Raw genomic sequence first — 18,023 nt, 5'->3', positions numbered from 1 at the left:
ATAAGACTAAGAAAAGGTAGGTTAGAGCCAGATGGTAAAGAGTTTTGAGTGTCAAGGAAACTGAGGAGAAGTTGGGGATGAAGACAGAGATTTGGCATTCATCTGCACACAGGGGCAAATTGAAGGCAAAAGAGTTAGTAAGACAGAAGATGGAGAAAAGAGGGCCATTGACAAAATCTTTGGTAAAACTGATATTTAAGAGCTGGTGAGAGAATGAGAAACAGAGAAGTCAGGAAGTGGTGGAGTAGAAAATGAATGCATTTCAAGGTGACAGATGAGGAAGGCCAAGGCACCAAGCATAAAGATATATGGAGAACTTTCTGGTGGTCTAGTGGATGGAGTTAGGAGGACCGGAATTCAAATCCCATCTCAGACAGTTACTAATTGTGTGTCCCTTGGCAAGTCACTTAATCCCAATTGTCTACAAATACATTTATGTGTGTGTATAGATATATACACTCCCACTTTACACTGAGATGGAATTTGAATTACTGTTATTAAAATAGCTCAGTAGTTAATGATACAATGGTAATTAGGGCAAACTTTGGCATTAAATATTAACATGGCCAAACCTCTTCATAGTTGCTTTTCATTTGTGTGACAAAGTCATCTAAATACCTAATGGCCTTGGTAGAAGAAATATTTCTCATTTTTCAAAGGTGGGGGAGAAGGATCTGCTTGCACAGGATAATTGCTTGGTACATCCCTTTTAGCATTCAGACTTCTCCATTTCTTGGAAGCCCAGGTTTCCCATCCTAGCCCTAATCTCAGTTGTTATAACTTGAAGTTTGTCTGGAACATGGGAGGGACTTTTAATTTTAATTTAATATTTTGATGGTTATATTTTATCACAGTTGGTTTCCTTTATAATCCTATGTATTTTATGTATATATTAAAATCATTATTCTGAGAAAGGTCCATAGACTTTATCAGATTGTCAAAGGAGTCTGTGACACACACAAAAAATATTAAGAATCTGGCTTAGGGCTTGCAAAAGGATATCCAGAACCCTAAGAAAAAGGTGGGAATCTAAAACTGTTGGGGAATAGCCCCATCAAAGAAAAAAAGATGAACCAAGATAAGGCAATAGGCTCAAAATTGTATATTAAGATACTAAAGATTGGGAGGAAGACGCATTGGAGGAGCACCACCTGCAGGAAGCCTCATTAGACACAACTAAAAATCAAAATTCTGACTAGGGCAAACAGGCCTGAGGTAAGCATGAATGTGAAGAAGGAAAACTAGTTTCTCTGGCAGATTTGATCCTGCTTCTCCATTTCTGTTTATCCTCAATCTGTATTCCTTCCTCTTTCTTCTTAAGGGTTAATAACATATAGGCATGTCAGGGAAAGGAGATACCTTCCAGATGTTCTGTCCAGATGCTACATCTCATTTCAAGCCCTAACATGGAATTTGAAGGAAATAGCTTTGATGAATTAAGACAGACCCAAAGTAGAAATCCAGACTTTCCTCTATAGTATGCAGGCATAATGGGAGATATCTTGGGGTTTAGCAGCAGGCTGCCTGGGTTCTGAGACAGAACCAAAAAAAAAAAAAGGTGCTTACCCATTGGAAGCAGGTTCCAGTAGTTTTCAGACATGATGTGGCTTTACAGCAGCCCTGACTAGGAAAGGAGACAACCTGAAATTTCCCAAACATGTAGAGTCATACTGAAAAGGGGGATTTGAATAAATGAAACCCTAGTTAATCTGAAAACCCTCTAGTGAGTGGAACAGAAGTTGCCTTCCTCAGCCTCTCTAGGATTTAAGATTGGCACTTGCTGGGCCTAACCCTTACCTCTCCAATCAAAAGTGAAAGAAAATCTTTTTTGATAAAGCTATTTATTGGAGAAATCAGATTCAAACCCAGATACTTCCAGAATTCTTATATTTACAACCACAAGCCATTCAGTTCTACCAAACCCGGTCAATGACTTCCACAGAAAAGCCTTGAATTTTAGGATAAGGGAATCAGAGTTAATCCCAAATATGGGAAATTTAGATTGTTTCTAGTCACTTCTCTGACCCTTACTTACCTTACTTGTAAAATGAAAATTTTGGACTAGATAATCTCCAAAGTCTTTCCTAGTTCTGATATTTTGAAATCCTAGTCCCAGCAAAATTTATGTTGTTTCGACCAATTTCACCTTTGCATAACTTTTCTAATATGTCTCCTTTTCTTGTCTGCACCCTATCCTGGTACAGAACCTCATCACCTCACACCTGGACTATTTTAGGAGCCTGTTTGTTGATCTACTTGTCACAAATCTCTTTCCTATTTCATTACACCTTCCATTTAGCTGCCAAATGATTTTCCTAAAATCCAAGTTCAGCCATGTCACTCCCCTAGTGGCTCCTTGTCACCTCCAAGATCAACTACAAAATTCTCTGGCATTCAAAATTCTTCATTAACTAGTTCCCCTTTTCCTCCACCACCATCTTTCCTATCCTCTTATACTATATTCCCAGCCACATATTCTTTGTTATGGTGATATTGTCCTCCTTATTGTTCCACAAACAAGATACTCCATCCTCTGGATTTTTCTCTGGCTGTCTCCCATGCCTCAATGATCTCACTTTATCTTTACCTTCTGGCCATCAAAAGTCCCAACTAAAATTCTACCTTCTACAAGAAGCTTTTCTCAGTTCTTCTTTAATTTCAATACCTTCCTCTATTAATTATTTTCTACATATTTTGTATACATGGTTTGTTTGTATGTATTTATTGGCTTGTCGTCTCTCCATTAGATTGTGAGCTGCTTGAAGGCAAGAACTCTTTTTGCCTTTCTCTGTATTCCCAGCACTTAGCACAGTACCTGGCACATAGCAGGCATTTTGTTGCTGTTGTTGTTCAGTCATTTCAGTCATGACCAATTTTTGATGCCATTTGGGGTTTTCTTTTTAATTTTGTTCTGTTTTGTTTTGTTTTTGGTAAGTGATTTGCCCAGGGTCACACAGGTGGTAAGTGTTAAGTGTCAGAGACTTTATTTGAACTTAAATCCTCCTGACTTCAGGGCTGGTGCTCTAGCCACCTAGCTTGTCCCTCCAGCCCACCCCCATTGGGGTTTTCCTGGCAAAAATACTAGAGTGAATTGCCATTTCCTTATTTAGGAGATACAATTTGTCAAGTAATCAGAGGTTAAGTGACTGCCCAGCTAGAAAGTATCTGAGGCTGGATTTAAATTTAGGTCTTCCCAATTCTAATCCCAGTGCTTTATCCAGTGAGCCACTAGCTACCTCATAGTAGGAACTTGTGTGCTTATTGATTGACCAACTGACTAGATCTCCAAACATTTGAACCCTAGTTTCTCGTTGGTTCAAATTTGTCCTCAAAAAAGACTTTTTTTTTTCAAATAAAGTGTCTATTTTTTATGCAATTTAACAAATTAAGCACTTACTTCAAGGAAGACATTGTGAATTTTCAGTCAATTAACAGAAATTTACTAAGCTCTTACATTGTGCCAAGTACTATGCCACATGCTTGGGATAAAAAGACAAAAACACTACTCTGCTTTCAAGGAGTTCATATTCTAATGTCTAAAGGACAATATATAACTTACATGTACAAAAAAGGGGTGAGTGTGTGTGTGTATACAGAGTAGAAAAAAAGTGATCACATGGGGAGAAGGCATAAGACCAAAAATGGCTATCTAAAGAAGGCGGAATTTGAGCTGAGTCTTCGAGGAAGCAAAGGAAGCTAAGCTGGAATATGAGGGACAATCCAGGTATGGGGAATCAGGAGAATCCAGGTAAATGTAAAAGGCATAGGGTCAGTAAATGGGATGTAAAGATCAGAAAGCAGTTAAGTGAAGCTGGATTGTAGAGTGTGTAGAAGAAAGTATAAGACTGGAAGGGGTCAAGTTATAAAGAGCTTCAAAGGACTTAATATATGAACTTAAAGTAATAGGATACCACTGGAGTTTCAGTAGTGGGGTGACATGGTTAGATCTGTGTATTAAGAAAATCATTTTGGCAGTTGGGTAAAGGATAGATTGAAATGGGGAGAAGACTATTATAAAAATAATTTAGGTGAAAAGTAATAGGAGCCATATTAGAATGGTGATTGTGTGAGTAGAGAGAAAGGGACACATGTAAGAGATGTTGTAAAGGTAGACATGATAAGATTTGATAACAGATTGGTTATGTTTGAGGTGTGAATGAAAATTGAGGTAAGCCTACAGATCTGGGTGACTGACAGGAGGATGGTGTCCTAGACAGTAACAGGAAAGTTGAAAAGATTGAGGGATTTTAGACATGCCAAGTTTGAGATGCCAACAGGATATCCAGTTTGAAATGTCTACAAACATATGTGACTAACTCAGGAGAGAGATTATGGAGAGAAAAGAGCCCAAGACCAACCAAACCTTGGGAGACATCCCACAGTTGGAGGGTGTGTCATGGATGAAAAGAGTCGGCAGAGACTTGCACCATAAAGAGCAGTCATGAAAACCCAGAGAAAATATCCAGAAATGGTCAACAGCATTAGATGCTGAGTAACCGAGGATGTTCAAAAAGAGTCTTAAATTTGGTAATTAAGAGACCATTGGTAAATTTGGAGGTAGTAGTTTAAGTTGAATGATGAAATCAAAAGCTATATTGCCGAAGGTTAGATTCTTCTAAAATAAGAGAAGGCAAAGTGGAAGCAAGAGTTGTGGCTATTTTATCCCCAAGGAATTTAGCTGAGGGGAGGGGATATGTAGGATCATAGCTGTTGGGCATAGTAGGATCTAGTGAGGTTTTTAAGGATAATAAAGACTTGTATGTCTGTGTAGGCAGAAGAGAAGGGATCAGTAGATAATGATGTTGATGGTAATCAGCTGGAGAAGATGGAAAGAAATACAATCAAGAATACAAGGAGAGGCCTCAGACAATTAACACTAGTAGCTCTGTGATTTTGGGTAAGTCATTTAACCCCAATTGCCTTGCCCCCCCCAAAAAAAAAATACAGGGACAAGAGTTGGTTTTGGCAAATAGAAGCATCAGCTCATCTTCAGATAACGCAATGAAGGAGATAGTGGAAGAATGTCAGAGGATTGTGAGAGGAGGGGAGAACTTATTGAATGGCCTCAAATTTTTCAGTTGAGTATGAGTCAATCTTCAACAGAGTGAAGAGAGGGAAGCAAAACAAGTAAATTAAGTCTGTAGTTTTTATTTTAGCATCAGCAAGGCAAGATATTTTGGTAATCTTATATAAAGCTTGTAAAAGTTTTGTTTTACAACAACCACTGTTTCTCTGTATGCCTATCTTATATTTAACGATGACTTAACTTTTCCTGTGAAAACTTCTCCATTACTTAATATCACATGGATTTCCTCTCCATAAAATCATAGGATCTAAATACAAAACAACCAAAAACAACACAAAGACAAATCTGTTTTGTTTATTTGAAGTTCATATATCTACTATGACTAGTTCAAACAACATGCATAGAGTATCATACCGTTTGTTTTGAACTCTCACAGTTAGCCTATACACAATATCAAAAGACACCACTTGTTGTGATCTAGTTCAGATGGATCTGAATCGGTCCCTGTTCGGGCGCCAAAATGTGGTGAGCTTCTTCTTCTCAAAACGCAGCCAGGTGATAAAAGTTCAGATCTTTTATTATCTCCAATATAGCCCGGTTAGCTTAGAGGCCTATCTCTCTGCTTGGTTCCAAGAGCTCTCTCCGAATGTCTTTAAATCCAAAGGTCTGGTCCTTCAGTCACTGCCTCTGCTTTCTTCAGCCTCCAGCCAGCTCTACTCTTCATGTCATTCCGGCGAAATCTCGACTTGTAGCTTCTTCACTCTGAAGAACCTCTTCGACTGGCCCATTGGCCTATTTATGCTCCTTCCAGAGAGAGGGATTATGGGTTTTCTCCCATAGTGCTCTCTGGCCCAAAGAGCTTCAAGGGAGGTATGAACTCATTGAACTCCAATGAGTAAAGGTGTGAACACAAGCCTTGTATTAATTAGTTCTACTTAGTACCTTGTTTCAGGTTCTGCCCAAAACATCTTCTTGTAAGATTAGATCAACTCTAATTAGTTAGCAGTTAGTAAGGATTCCAACAACCATTGATTATTAATAAGTTTTAAGAATGCCAGAAATGTCATTTAATAGGTCAAAAGTGAATTGAACACAAACCGTTAATAGTCTCTGAATAGATATAACAAAAATTAAACTGGACTATTTTCCATTGTGGAAATACTTCAGCACAATGCTTCTCTTCCTGGTGAAAATTAATCAAGCATTTACTAAAGACCTTTTATGAGTCAGTCACAGTGCTAAGTAATGGAGATAAAGAAAAAGAATGAAACAGCTCCCACATTTAGAGAGTTTCTATTCTAATGAGAGACATAACATATAAATATTAAATAAAAAGTAACCTTAGAGAGGAAAGTACTAACTGGTAGGGACCAGAAAAGGCCAGACACAGGGAGGAATTTGAACTGAATTTTGAAGGAAACCTAGGATTCTGGGAAGCAAAAGTGGAGAGAGAGAATGAGCATTCCAGTTATAAGGAGGACAGCCAGTGCAATAATATGGAGACACAGAAGATAAAGCTAGTGTGTAAGAAATGGCAAATAGACCGGTGTGACTGGACCACAGAAATTGTGACAGAGAGTACTGTAATTTGTAAATAGACTGGGAAAGTAGGAAGGGCTAAATTGTGAAGCACTTTAAATGACAAAGAGCGGAATTTATATTTCATCCTAGAGCATGTAGAAGTTATAAGAGGAAAGGGGATAGGAATGGAGTTGACATAGTCAGACTTACTTTCGAAAATTACTTTGAAGGTTAGATTACAAATTATGAGATCTGAGGCAGTGAGACCAAATAGACTGTTGTGATCATCCAGGCAATAGGTAATGAGGGTTTAAACTGGAGCAGTGACTGTGTGAGTGGAGAAAATGGGACACATCCAAAAGATATTATAGAGATAAAAATATAAGAATTGTTAACTGACTGGCTATGAAAATTAAATGAGAGTGAGCAATCAGAGGTGACACCAGGTTTAACTTCAAGGGTAGTAGGGTACTTACAAATAGGGGTAGGTTTTAGGGGATATTGAGTTCTATTTGGGACATGTTGAGTTTGAAGTACATATAGGAAATATATCTAGTCCTCAAGGAAATACTATGAAAATCTAATAATATCTAATATCTTTTAAGTAGTTCATGGTGCAGAACTAGAACTCAGAAGAGAGATTCAATAGACTAAGTAATCTCTATATAAATATAATAATTGAACTCATGGAAGCTCATATAGTCACCAAGAATAAGAATATAGAGATCAAGATGAAGCTTCAGGGTACAACCCACACAATTAGTGGGAGTAACATGGGGGTGAAACAGCAAAAATGATTAAGGAGTGATCAGTCAAGTCGGAGGAAAACCAAAAGAGAGCCATGTCATAAAAAAAAATCCAGGGAGAACAAAGTATCTAAAGGAATAATGTAAAATGCTTCAAAGAAGTTTAAAAAAATTAAAATTGAAAAGAAAAGGCTATTAGATTGGACAATTAAGGAATCCATTTTTGCTTTTATTAAATGAGATTGATGAGGTCCTGAGTAACTAAGCAGGCTTGATAGAGAGAGAGAGAGAGAACCTGAAGTAATAAGATTACTCCCCAGGGCAAGCAGGAAAGGGTACTGATGAGAATCAGTTCAACCTTGTAGTCCTACCCTCTATGGAGGTCTTGGGTAGCTGGCCTTGCTGTATCCAGTCAGAAATCCAAGTTATGTCCAACCCCCAAGGTTAAATTTCCCCTAAAAATCTGCCATAGCTTACACTATCTTTACTAAATCCCTTTTGGGTTAGCCCATCATACAAAGCCTTCTGCCTCATGGTCTTTCTCCTTCTTAGAAATTTAGTTTCTTAAATTCTTCTATGGATTTAACCTGCCAGTCAATGGAATACTCCCACCTCATGGTATATTCCCTTTTTCTGGTTGTGAGTTCCACTAGGGAATTAGCTTTTCAATTGTTATATACTCTCCCAAATCTATCTCATATTTACTGTTCTTGGTATCTATTGTATCTCTTCATTTTGTGGGTAACCTCTTCTCATAAATAAATCTAAGATAAATTTATAGAGAAAAGTTAGAGAGACCAGGAGATTCATGTTATTTATTTGCTAATTTTAAATGGTTTACAGGTAGGTTTGAGGGGTGGCTTATTCACTCTTGTCTCAGGAACTTTTTTATCACTGACCAACAGATTGTTTATCTGACAGTCAGCAATTTTTGTAGGACTGTACTAGTATTCCTAAAGCCAGGAGACTTTAGGATTATTGGCCAACAGATTGTTAGAACAATAGCACTCCTAAGATCAGGGGGCCTCAGGATTATTGCTATATTCACCCTAAAAGCTACACTCCGTGCAACCTATCAATACGGAATGATTAGTGGCTTTGTATAGGAACTACACTGAAATAAAAGACAATCTGTTCTTCTGGATCATTATCCAGTTGATTGCATACCTTTGAACTGATGGCAACATTATTTTCATGTAAATATTAAACCTAGGAGTCCTGGGTAATTGTACTATTAATATTATAAACACTACATTAAATTAGACACACCTGATGCAATTATTTATGTAGATCAAAAAATTTTCTATAATAGCAGTTTGAGAATTTCTGATTAAAATGACTGGGAAAGTGGGGCAGTGGATAAGAGCACCACCCTGAAGTCAGGAGGACCTGAGTTCAAATTTGGTCTGAGATACTTAACACTTCCTACCTGTGTGACCCTGGGCAAGCCATTTAATTGCAATTGCCTCAGCAAAAAAAGGAGGAGGAGGAAGACGAGGAGGAGGAGGAGAAAGAAAGAAGGAAAGAAAGAAAGAAAATGACTGGAAAAGTTCAACTTTTACACCAAAGATCTGAAAAGAGCACCAGACTAAATAACAGTTAAGAAATAGATACTACAAAAATGTGTTTATTCAGTCTAAAAGTGCACAAAAGAAGCTACTGATTACCTTATGAAATAAATGAAAATACTCAGGAATGTCATTACCAAAATCCATAGCTTCTAGATTTAAAAAAAAATTTGCAAGCATTTAGAATATTATGAGATCTGAAACCACTTACTATAAAGAAGAGAAAAATCTTATGATACAGTTTTAAAAGACGAAAGATGGAAGCTTACAATCAAGAATAACTTACCCTGGGGCAGCTAGGTGGTGCAATAGATAAAGCACCAACCCTAATGTCAGAAGGATGTGAGTTCAAATCTGACCTAGACACTTAACCTGTCCTAGCTGTGTGACCCTAGGCACGTCACTTAACCCTATTGCCTCAGGGAAAAAAACCAAAACAACAACAACAACAATAAACTTACCCTGAAAGAATGAGTATAATTCTACAGGAAGAAAAATGAAATGGAATAATGGAATAGATAAGTTTTACACATTCCTGATGAAAAAGACCATAGCTGAGTTAAAAAAACTCTGAAATGCAAACACAGGAATTAAAAGAAACTCAGGAAGATAAATATAGTTGAACAATTGGAAAGAGTTTTATGAAGCTGTTTGCAAGAGGGAAAAGAAACAATATTCCTTCAGAATCTTAATATCTTTCAAGGATTATAGAGGGAGTTGAATAAGATTGAGACCTGAGAGCAGTTGTGTTCTGTTTTGATATTCTTGAAAGAACAGGAACTATTGTAGAGAAAAAGGAGAAAGGAGAATAAAAATCTTACAAGAAAAAAAAAAATCTTGTGTGGTAGGAGTAGTAATTGACCCTTAATCTCCTCGACTTCCCATTCTAGTTAGGCTAATTGAAACATTCTTTGAGATTTAGGATGGTCCCTGACCCCAACAGGGGTCCTCAAACTACGGCCCGCGGGCCAGATGCGGCAACTGAGGACGATTATCCCCCTCACCCAGGGCTATGAAGTTTCTTTATTTAAAGGCCCACAAAACAAAGTTTTTGTTTTCACTATAGTCTGGCCCTCCAACAGTCTGAGGGACAGGGAACTGGCCCCCTATTTTAAAAGTTTGAGGACCCCTGGATCCGAATTCAGATTATTGATAGTCTTTCTTAATTGACTGAATACAAAACATCCATAGAATCTAGAAAAGTTGTCAGATGTGAATCAAAACGAGAGCTTCACTCACCTGAATCAATTCAAGGGGTTTTCAATACCTGTCCTTCCTTCTTCAGTTATAGTTAAGTAAATTGTCTTTTGTTAACTAAAGCATTATTGAATAGTGTTGCAAAACTATAAGCAAAGAGACTACAGCAGCATATTAAAAAGATTATGTAACTTAATCAGGTAAGATGTATAATAGGAATAAAGGATTGATTCAATATTTGGAAATCTATAGATAGTATAGGTATTATTAACAAAAGCTAAAGTTCTCATAATTATATTAGTGAATGTAAAAAAAATTATTTCTGACAAAATGTACCTATTTTTGTAAGTAAACAAACAAACAAAAAGTACCACACATTTAAAAACCGAAATAGACTATTCCTTAATATGAGTAAAGGCTATTTAAAACCAAGAGGCAGCATTATATGTGAGAAAAATGATAGAGCCCTTTCAATTAAGAGCAGGGGCAAAGCAAAGAAGTCTTTTGTCAACACTATTATTTGAATTGGTTCTAAAAGTCAATTACAATTAATTGAAATAATATTATTTGCAAAACAGCACAATGTAAAATAAACTCACACATGTTGTCAGTTTTTCTGTTTAATAGCAAAACCCAGCAGAGAAAATTTCCATTCAAAATCATTACATCATTTATAAAAAATTTGGTAGTTTACTTACAAAAACACACTCAGGAACTATATGAATACAATTTCAAAATACTCATTTTTTAACTTGGAAGCCCTGGATTTTGACAGTGACATTCCTGGAAGTTTTCATTTTGAGATTCCTTTGAGAAGTTGATCTGTAAAGGCTTTTTATTTTCTCTGTTACCTTGGTTCTGATAGAGATAGGCAGTTTTTATGAATGATTTCTTAAAATATTTTTTTGTCTTTGTTGCCTTATCTCTGTTTAAATTTTTTTTGTAGGTCACTTTTGGTATTTCCTTCTATTTTTATATCTTCTGACTTTGTTCTAATATTTACAGTTTCATGGATCTCTGTTCAATCTGGCTTTCCTTTTTTTTTTTTTAACAATAGCTTTTTATTTTCAAAATACATGTAAAGATAATTTTCAACATTCATCCTTGCAAAACCTTGTGTTCCAGATTTTCTTCCTCCTTCCCAATCCCCCCAGACAGCAAGTAATTCAGTATTTGTTAAATGTGTGCAATTCTTCTGAGTGTATTTCCACATTTATCATACTGCACAAGAAAGATCATATCGAAAGGGGGAAAATGAGAAAGAAACAAAAAACCAGGAAACAGCAACAAAAAAGGTGAAAATACTATGTTGTGATCCACATTCAGTCCCCATGGTTCTCTTTCTAGATGCAGATGGTGCTCTCTATCATAAGTCTATTGGTTTTGGCCTGAATCACATTGTTGAAAAGAGCCTCATATATCAGAGTAGGTTCTCACATAACCCTCTTATTGTACAGTGTTCTCTTGGCTCTGCTCATTTCACTTAGCATCAGTTCATGTAAGTCTCCTCAGAACTCTCTTAAATCATCCTGCTGATCGTTTCTTTTAGAACAATAATATTTCATAACATACATATACTAGAACTTATTCAGCCATTCCCCAACTGATATGTTTCTACTCCATTTCGACAAAAAGGGCTGCTATAAACATTTAGATCCTTTTCCCCTTTTTATGGCCTTTTTGGCCCAGTAGAGACACTGCTGGATCAAAAGATATGCAGTTTGATAGCCTTGTGGGCATAGTTCTAAATTGCTCTTCACAATGGTTGGATCAGTTCACAATTCCACCAATAATGTATGTGTCGCAGTTTTCCCAGTGCTATTTCTTTAGTTACCTGAGGAACAGCTCTAACCAATGCATTTTTCTGGAGGTCTACTCATGATAATCTATACAGGGATAGTGTGATCCAGATATGGGTAGATTCTGATCATTTCCTTCTCAGTCTAAACCTTGCAAGCCCCTTAAACTCAGGATCAGGGTCAGCATCAGCATTTTCCTGAACAGACAGCCCAGCTACACAGTACAGATGAAAACCTTGTTTGGGCTCTTCTCTCTGCTCTCTATATACAGACTGGAGTCTTCCTTAGCCTGCCCTTAATCTCCATTTGTGAGCTATGCTTTAGAATGGGCTTTTGTAAGTTATCAAACTGTGCATACCCTTTGATCCAGCAGTGTTTCTACTGGGCTTATACCCAAAGAGATACTAAAGAAGGGAAAGGGACCTGTATGTGCCAAAATGTTTGTGGCAGCCCTGTTTGTAGTGGCTAGAAGCTGGAAAATGAATGGATGCCCACCAACTGGAGAATGGTTGAGTAAATTGTGGTATATGAACGTTATGGAATATTATTGTTCTGTAAGGAATAACTGTATTTTATGAATACAGAGAGGACTGGCGAGACTTACATGAACTGATGCTAAATGAAATGAGCAGAATCAGGAGATCATTATATGCCTCAACAACAATACTGTTTGAGGATGTATTCTGATGGAAGTGGATCTCTTTGATAAAGAGAGCTAATTCAGTTTCAATTGATCAAGGATGGACAGAAGCAGCTACACTCAAAGAAAGAACACTGGGAAATAATATAAACTGCTTGCATTTCTGTTTTTTTTTCTCGGGTTATTTATACCTTCTGAATCCAATTCTTCCTGTGTAACGAGAATTGTTTGGTTCTGCACACATATATTAGATCTAGGATATACTGTAACCTATTAACCCATAACATATAAATGACTGTTTGCTATAATTACCCTGGCATGGGTTCTGTCAATAAAAAGTTAAAAAAAAAATAGAATGGGCTTTTGTTCTAGGCTTCTGGTTGTACAGACTTTTTGGAACATGGTCACTTTTTGTATTTTTGTTTTGCTATAATTATTTTTTATAAGAAAGAAGTTTGGGCTTTTTAAATTAGGGGGTTATTTGGTGGCAAATGAGTGCAAGTAATGCCAAAAAATGAAAAGATGGTGACTTAGAGCATATAAAAAATGTACAAAAGAGAATAGGAGGCAGTTCAAAGGAAGACGTGTTGAAATAGGTTAAATTTATTGCATATTTTTTAAACAAAGCTTATATGATGTAAAAAAAAATTCATTTCACATACAGTCCAATTTTTCTTTTCTTCTTTGTTTATAGAAATGTTCCCTAATGGAAATAAAGGGAACAACTTCATTGAATGAGCAAATAAATTAATTATTCCCATGGGGGCTTTAAATAGAGACACCCCAGGGAACTTGGAAGACATTATAAATTGAGAAGTGCCTCTGAAGGATACTCCTGCAAGACAGGAAGAGGGAATTACTCTTTTCTCTCCTTTCTCTCCTTTTTCTCCCTGCTTTCCCTTCTCTTCCCATTCCACTATCAGCTATATAGTTTTAAAGGGGAGCTATCACACAGTAGAAGACATTCAGACAAATCTATATACACACTTGAAGAGCTTTGAGTTCTTGCAGCATAGAAAATTTGGGGTATAGTTGGGAGCAGATTCTGGGAAACCACCTAAGGGACCTACTCACCAGAAACACTGCATCCAAGAGGAGCTTAATGAAAACTATGAAGAGGAAAAAGGGCTTCTGACTTTCAAGCCCTTTAGTCCATAGAAATGTTAATTGTCTTTGCCACGTGTAGTGTTCTTACTGCTATTAGTACTTTAAATTGAACCCTCTCTTTATATGGACACCTATGTGTATTTGTGGGAAAGTACACCTCCTTTTGTGGAGGGGAAGTACCGTGTTTTCCCGATAATAAGACCTATCCCGAAAATAAGCCCTCCCCTTACTGTGTAAGACTCCTCTAAAATAAGCTCTCCCCCGAAAATAAGCCCAATTGAGATTGCTACTGTAGTGAAGGTGATCCCCTGCGCTACACACTACATTACGGTACCCTCTGTATGCATCGTGTGTTCCCCCCGCCCCGCCCCATGAAACGCATGCCGCGCTCCGAGCTGCATCCAATCAGAGCTGCAGCAGTGAGCGTGTCATCCTGTTCTTCCCCAGTGATTTGCTTGCTGGCACCATTGAGAGCAGTGCCGCAAAGGAGAGCTGAGGCAGGACAATATAAAAACCCGGTATGTAAGTGGGAGTGAGGGGGCATGATGGAGGATAAAAGGGGCATGAAGGAGGATAAACTCAGGAGGCATGATGGAGGATAAAAGAGGAACTCAGCAGCACTCACCACGCTAAAGAAATGAAGAACTTCCTTGCAGAGAGAAGAATAGATCAAGTAATGATTCCTGCAGGAATGACTGCCTATCTCCAGACCCTTGATATTGCAATAAATAAGCCATTCAAGGACCATTTGCACATGGAAGTCAATGACTACATTGAAAATAGAATGGAAAGAAATCAGCGTGGAAACTTTGTGAAGCCCTGTCTGCAAGAAGTCGTGACTTGGGTGAAGAAGTCATGGGATAAAATTACTGACAGCTGTGTCGCCAAGGCACTACGAGCAGGTTACCTGGACAAGACATGTTCATTTAAAGAGAGCTATATTACAGGACATGACAGATTGGGTCCACTTCTTCTGAAGGAAATAGAGGCTCAAGACATCCAGGATGGAATTCAGGGTATGAACACTTATGACAATGTTGTTGAAGAAGACGACATGATCATTATTGAATAAAGGTACTTTTTTTTGTTCACATTTACCTGTTTATTAAAATTGCTGTCAATGTTCATTAAAATAAGCCTTCCCCTGAAAATAAGCCCTCTGGCGTTTTTCTGTCCAAAAAAATTAATAAGACAGTGTCTTATTATCGGGGAAACACGGTATGATGTTTTATAGCATTTCTTATTCAGTGAGGAAACTCAGACTCACAGAACGGAAGTTGTCCAAGGTCATACAGCAAGTTAGTACTAAAATTGGAATTTGAACCCAGCTTTTCTCATATTCTTTTTTTTTTTAATAACTTTTTATTGACAGAAACCATGCCAGGGTAATTATAGCAAACAGTCATTTACATGTTAAATAGGTTACAGTATATCCTAGATACAATATATGAGCGCAGAACCAAACAGTTTTCTTGTTGCACAGAGAGGATTGGATTCAGAAGGTATAAATAACCCAGGAAGAAAAACAAAAATGCAAGCAGTTTTTATATTCATTTCCCAGTGTTCTTTCTTTGGGTGCAATTGCTTCTGTCCATCCTTGATCAATTGAAACTGAATTAGCTCTCTTTATCGAAGAGATCCACTTCCATCAGAATACATCTTCATACAGTATCGTTGTTGAGGTATATAATGATCTCCTGGTTCTGCTCATTTCATTCAGCATCAGTTCATGTTGGTCTCTCCAGTCCTCTCTGTATTCATCCTGCTGGTCATTTCTTACAGAACAATAATATTCCATAAAATTCATGTTCCACAATTTATTCAACCATTCTCCAATTGATGGGCATCCATTCATTTTCCAGCTTCTAGCCACTACAAACAGGGCTGCCACAAACATTTTGGCACATACAGATCCCTTTCCCTTCTTTAGTATCTCTTTGGGGTATAAACCCAACTACTCACTATTTCTTACCCTCCCCACCATATCCAAACTATTGCCAAGGTTTGTCAGTTTTACTTTTGCAACATCTCTCAAGTGACCTCTTCTCCTCTGACACTTCCACAATCTGCTAGAGCACATGATAAAATTCCTGGTTCTGGGAGAGTGGGTTCTGAATATGAAAAATTCACATAAAGGCATTATCACAGTCACAAGGACCATTTATTGTCATAAAAAGTCTCATGGGCTGGTCAAAATGATTAACGAGTGGGCTTCAAATGAAGACGATTAAAGGATAGAGATGTAAAGGTTTAGGAAAAGGTTAAGAGGAAAGAGGGAAAAGGTAAGTAAGGGTGAGGCCTAGAGAATTAGGGAAGAATTAGGGAGGGTGCTAGGTGAGAACAAACTTGCATATGCATTATGTCTAGATCATCAATTGCATGCATGATGGGACAGGAGGAAATAAAGAGTGGGGCAGCTCCTACCTACTTCATAGACCATTACATCAGAGAGACCAGTTCTCAGAGAGATCATTACAAAGAGCCATGACATGCAAGTTTAATTGCCTCAGAGTAAATGTAATTAACAATTACTGAGACCTGTTTGACTGAAACCTCTTAAAAGATCTTAGTTTTCAAAAGCCAAGGTCTCTCGTCATTCATCCAAGAATCCATCTTATTGCACCTGATCTGTCTCTGGCCACTGGACCCAGATGGTTCCGGACGAGAACGTGAGGCTGGTGACTGCACAACCTCTTTCATCCAGGTTAGAATAGAATGAAATGGGAAGAGGGAATAGTACAGTTCTTTTGTCCAGAAAGGTAGTTTAGAAACCTTTAGTCAATCGAAGACAAGCATGCCATTCACTTTCTGACAAAGGGATGAATTTAAAATGAATATTATCATATATATATATATATATAGGTGTTTGTTTTGACCGACTATGTGGATTCGTAGGAGGATTTTTTTGTTTTGTTTTTACATTTTGCTCAATGGGAGATAGTGGAAGAGAGATTAATTTTTAAAAACAGTTAAAAACAGAAACACAATAGCATTGCAATGTAGGAAAAGAGCTTTCTACTCATCTCTAATCTGTCCAATGGAGATACTTGGCCCCGCCCCGTCCCAGCTAGGATTAGCCAATTGGGGGCAGCAAGGGCTGGGCCTTGTAGATTCGTTCAAACCCTTTCTAAAAGGGAATTAGTCTGTGGCAACCGCTTCTCCCTTCCTTGTTCTAGCGCCAGAAGCAATGGTATTGCTGCTAGATCCCGCTTCTTGTTCTCATTTTGTCCTATCAGGAAGTCCTATCTGGCCAGGCAGGAAGCCGCCCCAATTATTTAAAACTGAAATTCGTCTGTGGGTGGAGGAAGGAACCTTGGGCGCCATCGCCTTGGAGATTGTGCTTCGCTCCTTACTGATTGGAGGGACTAGCGGATCACGTTGGGACTCCAGCGTGGGCGACCATCTCCCACCGCTGGTTACTGAGACCTTGCTGATCGATCACATCAAAGACTGGGAGCTCAAAAAATGTGGACCCTGATATTTGGACCTCCTCTCAGCCTTTTAGCACTACCTGAAGCCAGCTGCGTAATGCAAGTCCTGGGAGCTCCTGCCTCAGATTTCCCGCCTTTGAGCCTCTGCACCAGACCCGGGAATGCTCAGAAAAGTCCAGGCGAGGAGGGACAAGAGAGGTGGAAGAGAAAAAGACAACCAACCCTGACTTGTTTTCATTTTTTTTCCCATTTACAAATCATTATATTAAAATTTTTTATCTGTGACACATATGATCAGAAAAGGTGATTCTGTCCCAGATATCCAGAGCCAGAGAAGGACAGTCCGAATACTATACTTAGGTGATAACCTCAAAAAGCTAAAAGACCTAGAGCTTGCCCCGAGCGCATTGTGAGACGACTGAAACAAGAATCATCCCAAATGTGTAATCTGCACCAAGGAGAGGCATTACAGAACGCAGACACATCATTTTCCTTTTTTGTCATGTTAGGCAATCTGATGAGCATGAGATGGTACTTTAGAATTTTTTATTTCCATTTTGCTGATTATGTAATTTAAAGCATTTCTTCATATATGTCTATTGATATGTGTATATTTATCTATATCTATATATCTACATTTATAGAGAGAGAGAGCACTTTGATTTATTCTTCTTAAAACAGCCTGTCCATATCCTTTGACCATTTATCAATTAGGGATTCCCAGAAATTTGTAATCCCATTCTCAACCAAGAAGACAATGAGCAATAAGATCTGCCCAAATGGAAGTAGTAAGAGCCATTATCCTTTTGTACTCTGATAATTCAGTAAGCCCACAAAAAATCTATAGTGGAATAGGATAAGAGTCCATTCAAGAATGCTCAATCTGTTTTTTACATGCCTATTCCTGAAGAACCAGTAGTGATGTTTTAGATCCCTATGAATCCCTACTGATTTTCTATCTTGACAATCATTACAGTCTTGTTCTCCA

This window comes from Antechinus flavipes, chromosome 1, assembly GCF_016432865.1.
Source record: "Antechinus flavipes isolate AdamAnt ecotype Samford, QLD, Australia chromosome 1, AdamAnt_v2, whole genome shotgun sequence".
Lineage (NCBI taxonomy): Eukaryota > Metazoa > Chordata > Mammalia > Dasyuromorphia > Dasyuridae > Antechinus > Antechinus flavipes.
This window is presented reverse-complemented; position numbering follows the sequence as displayed.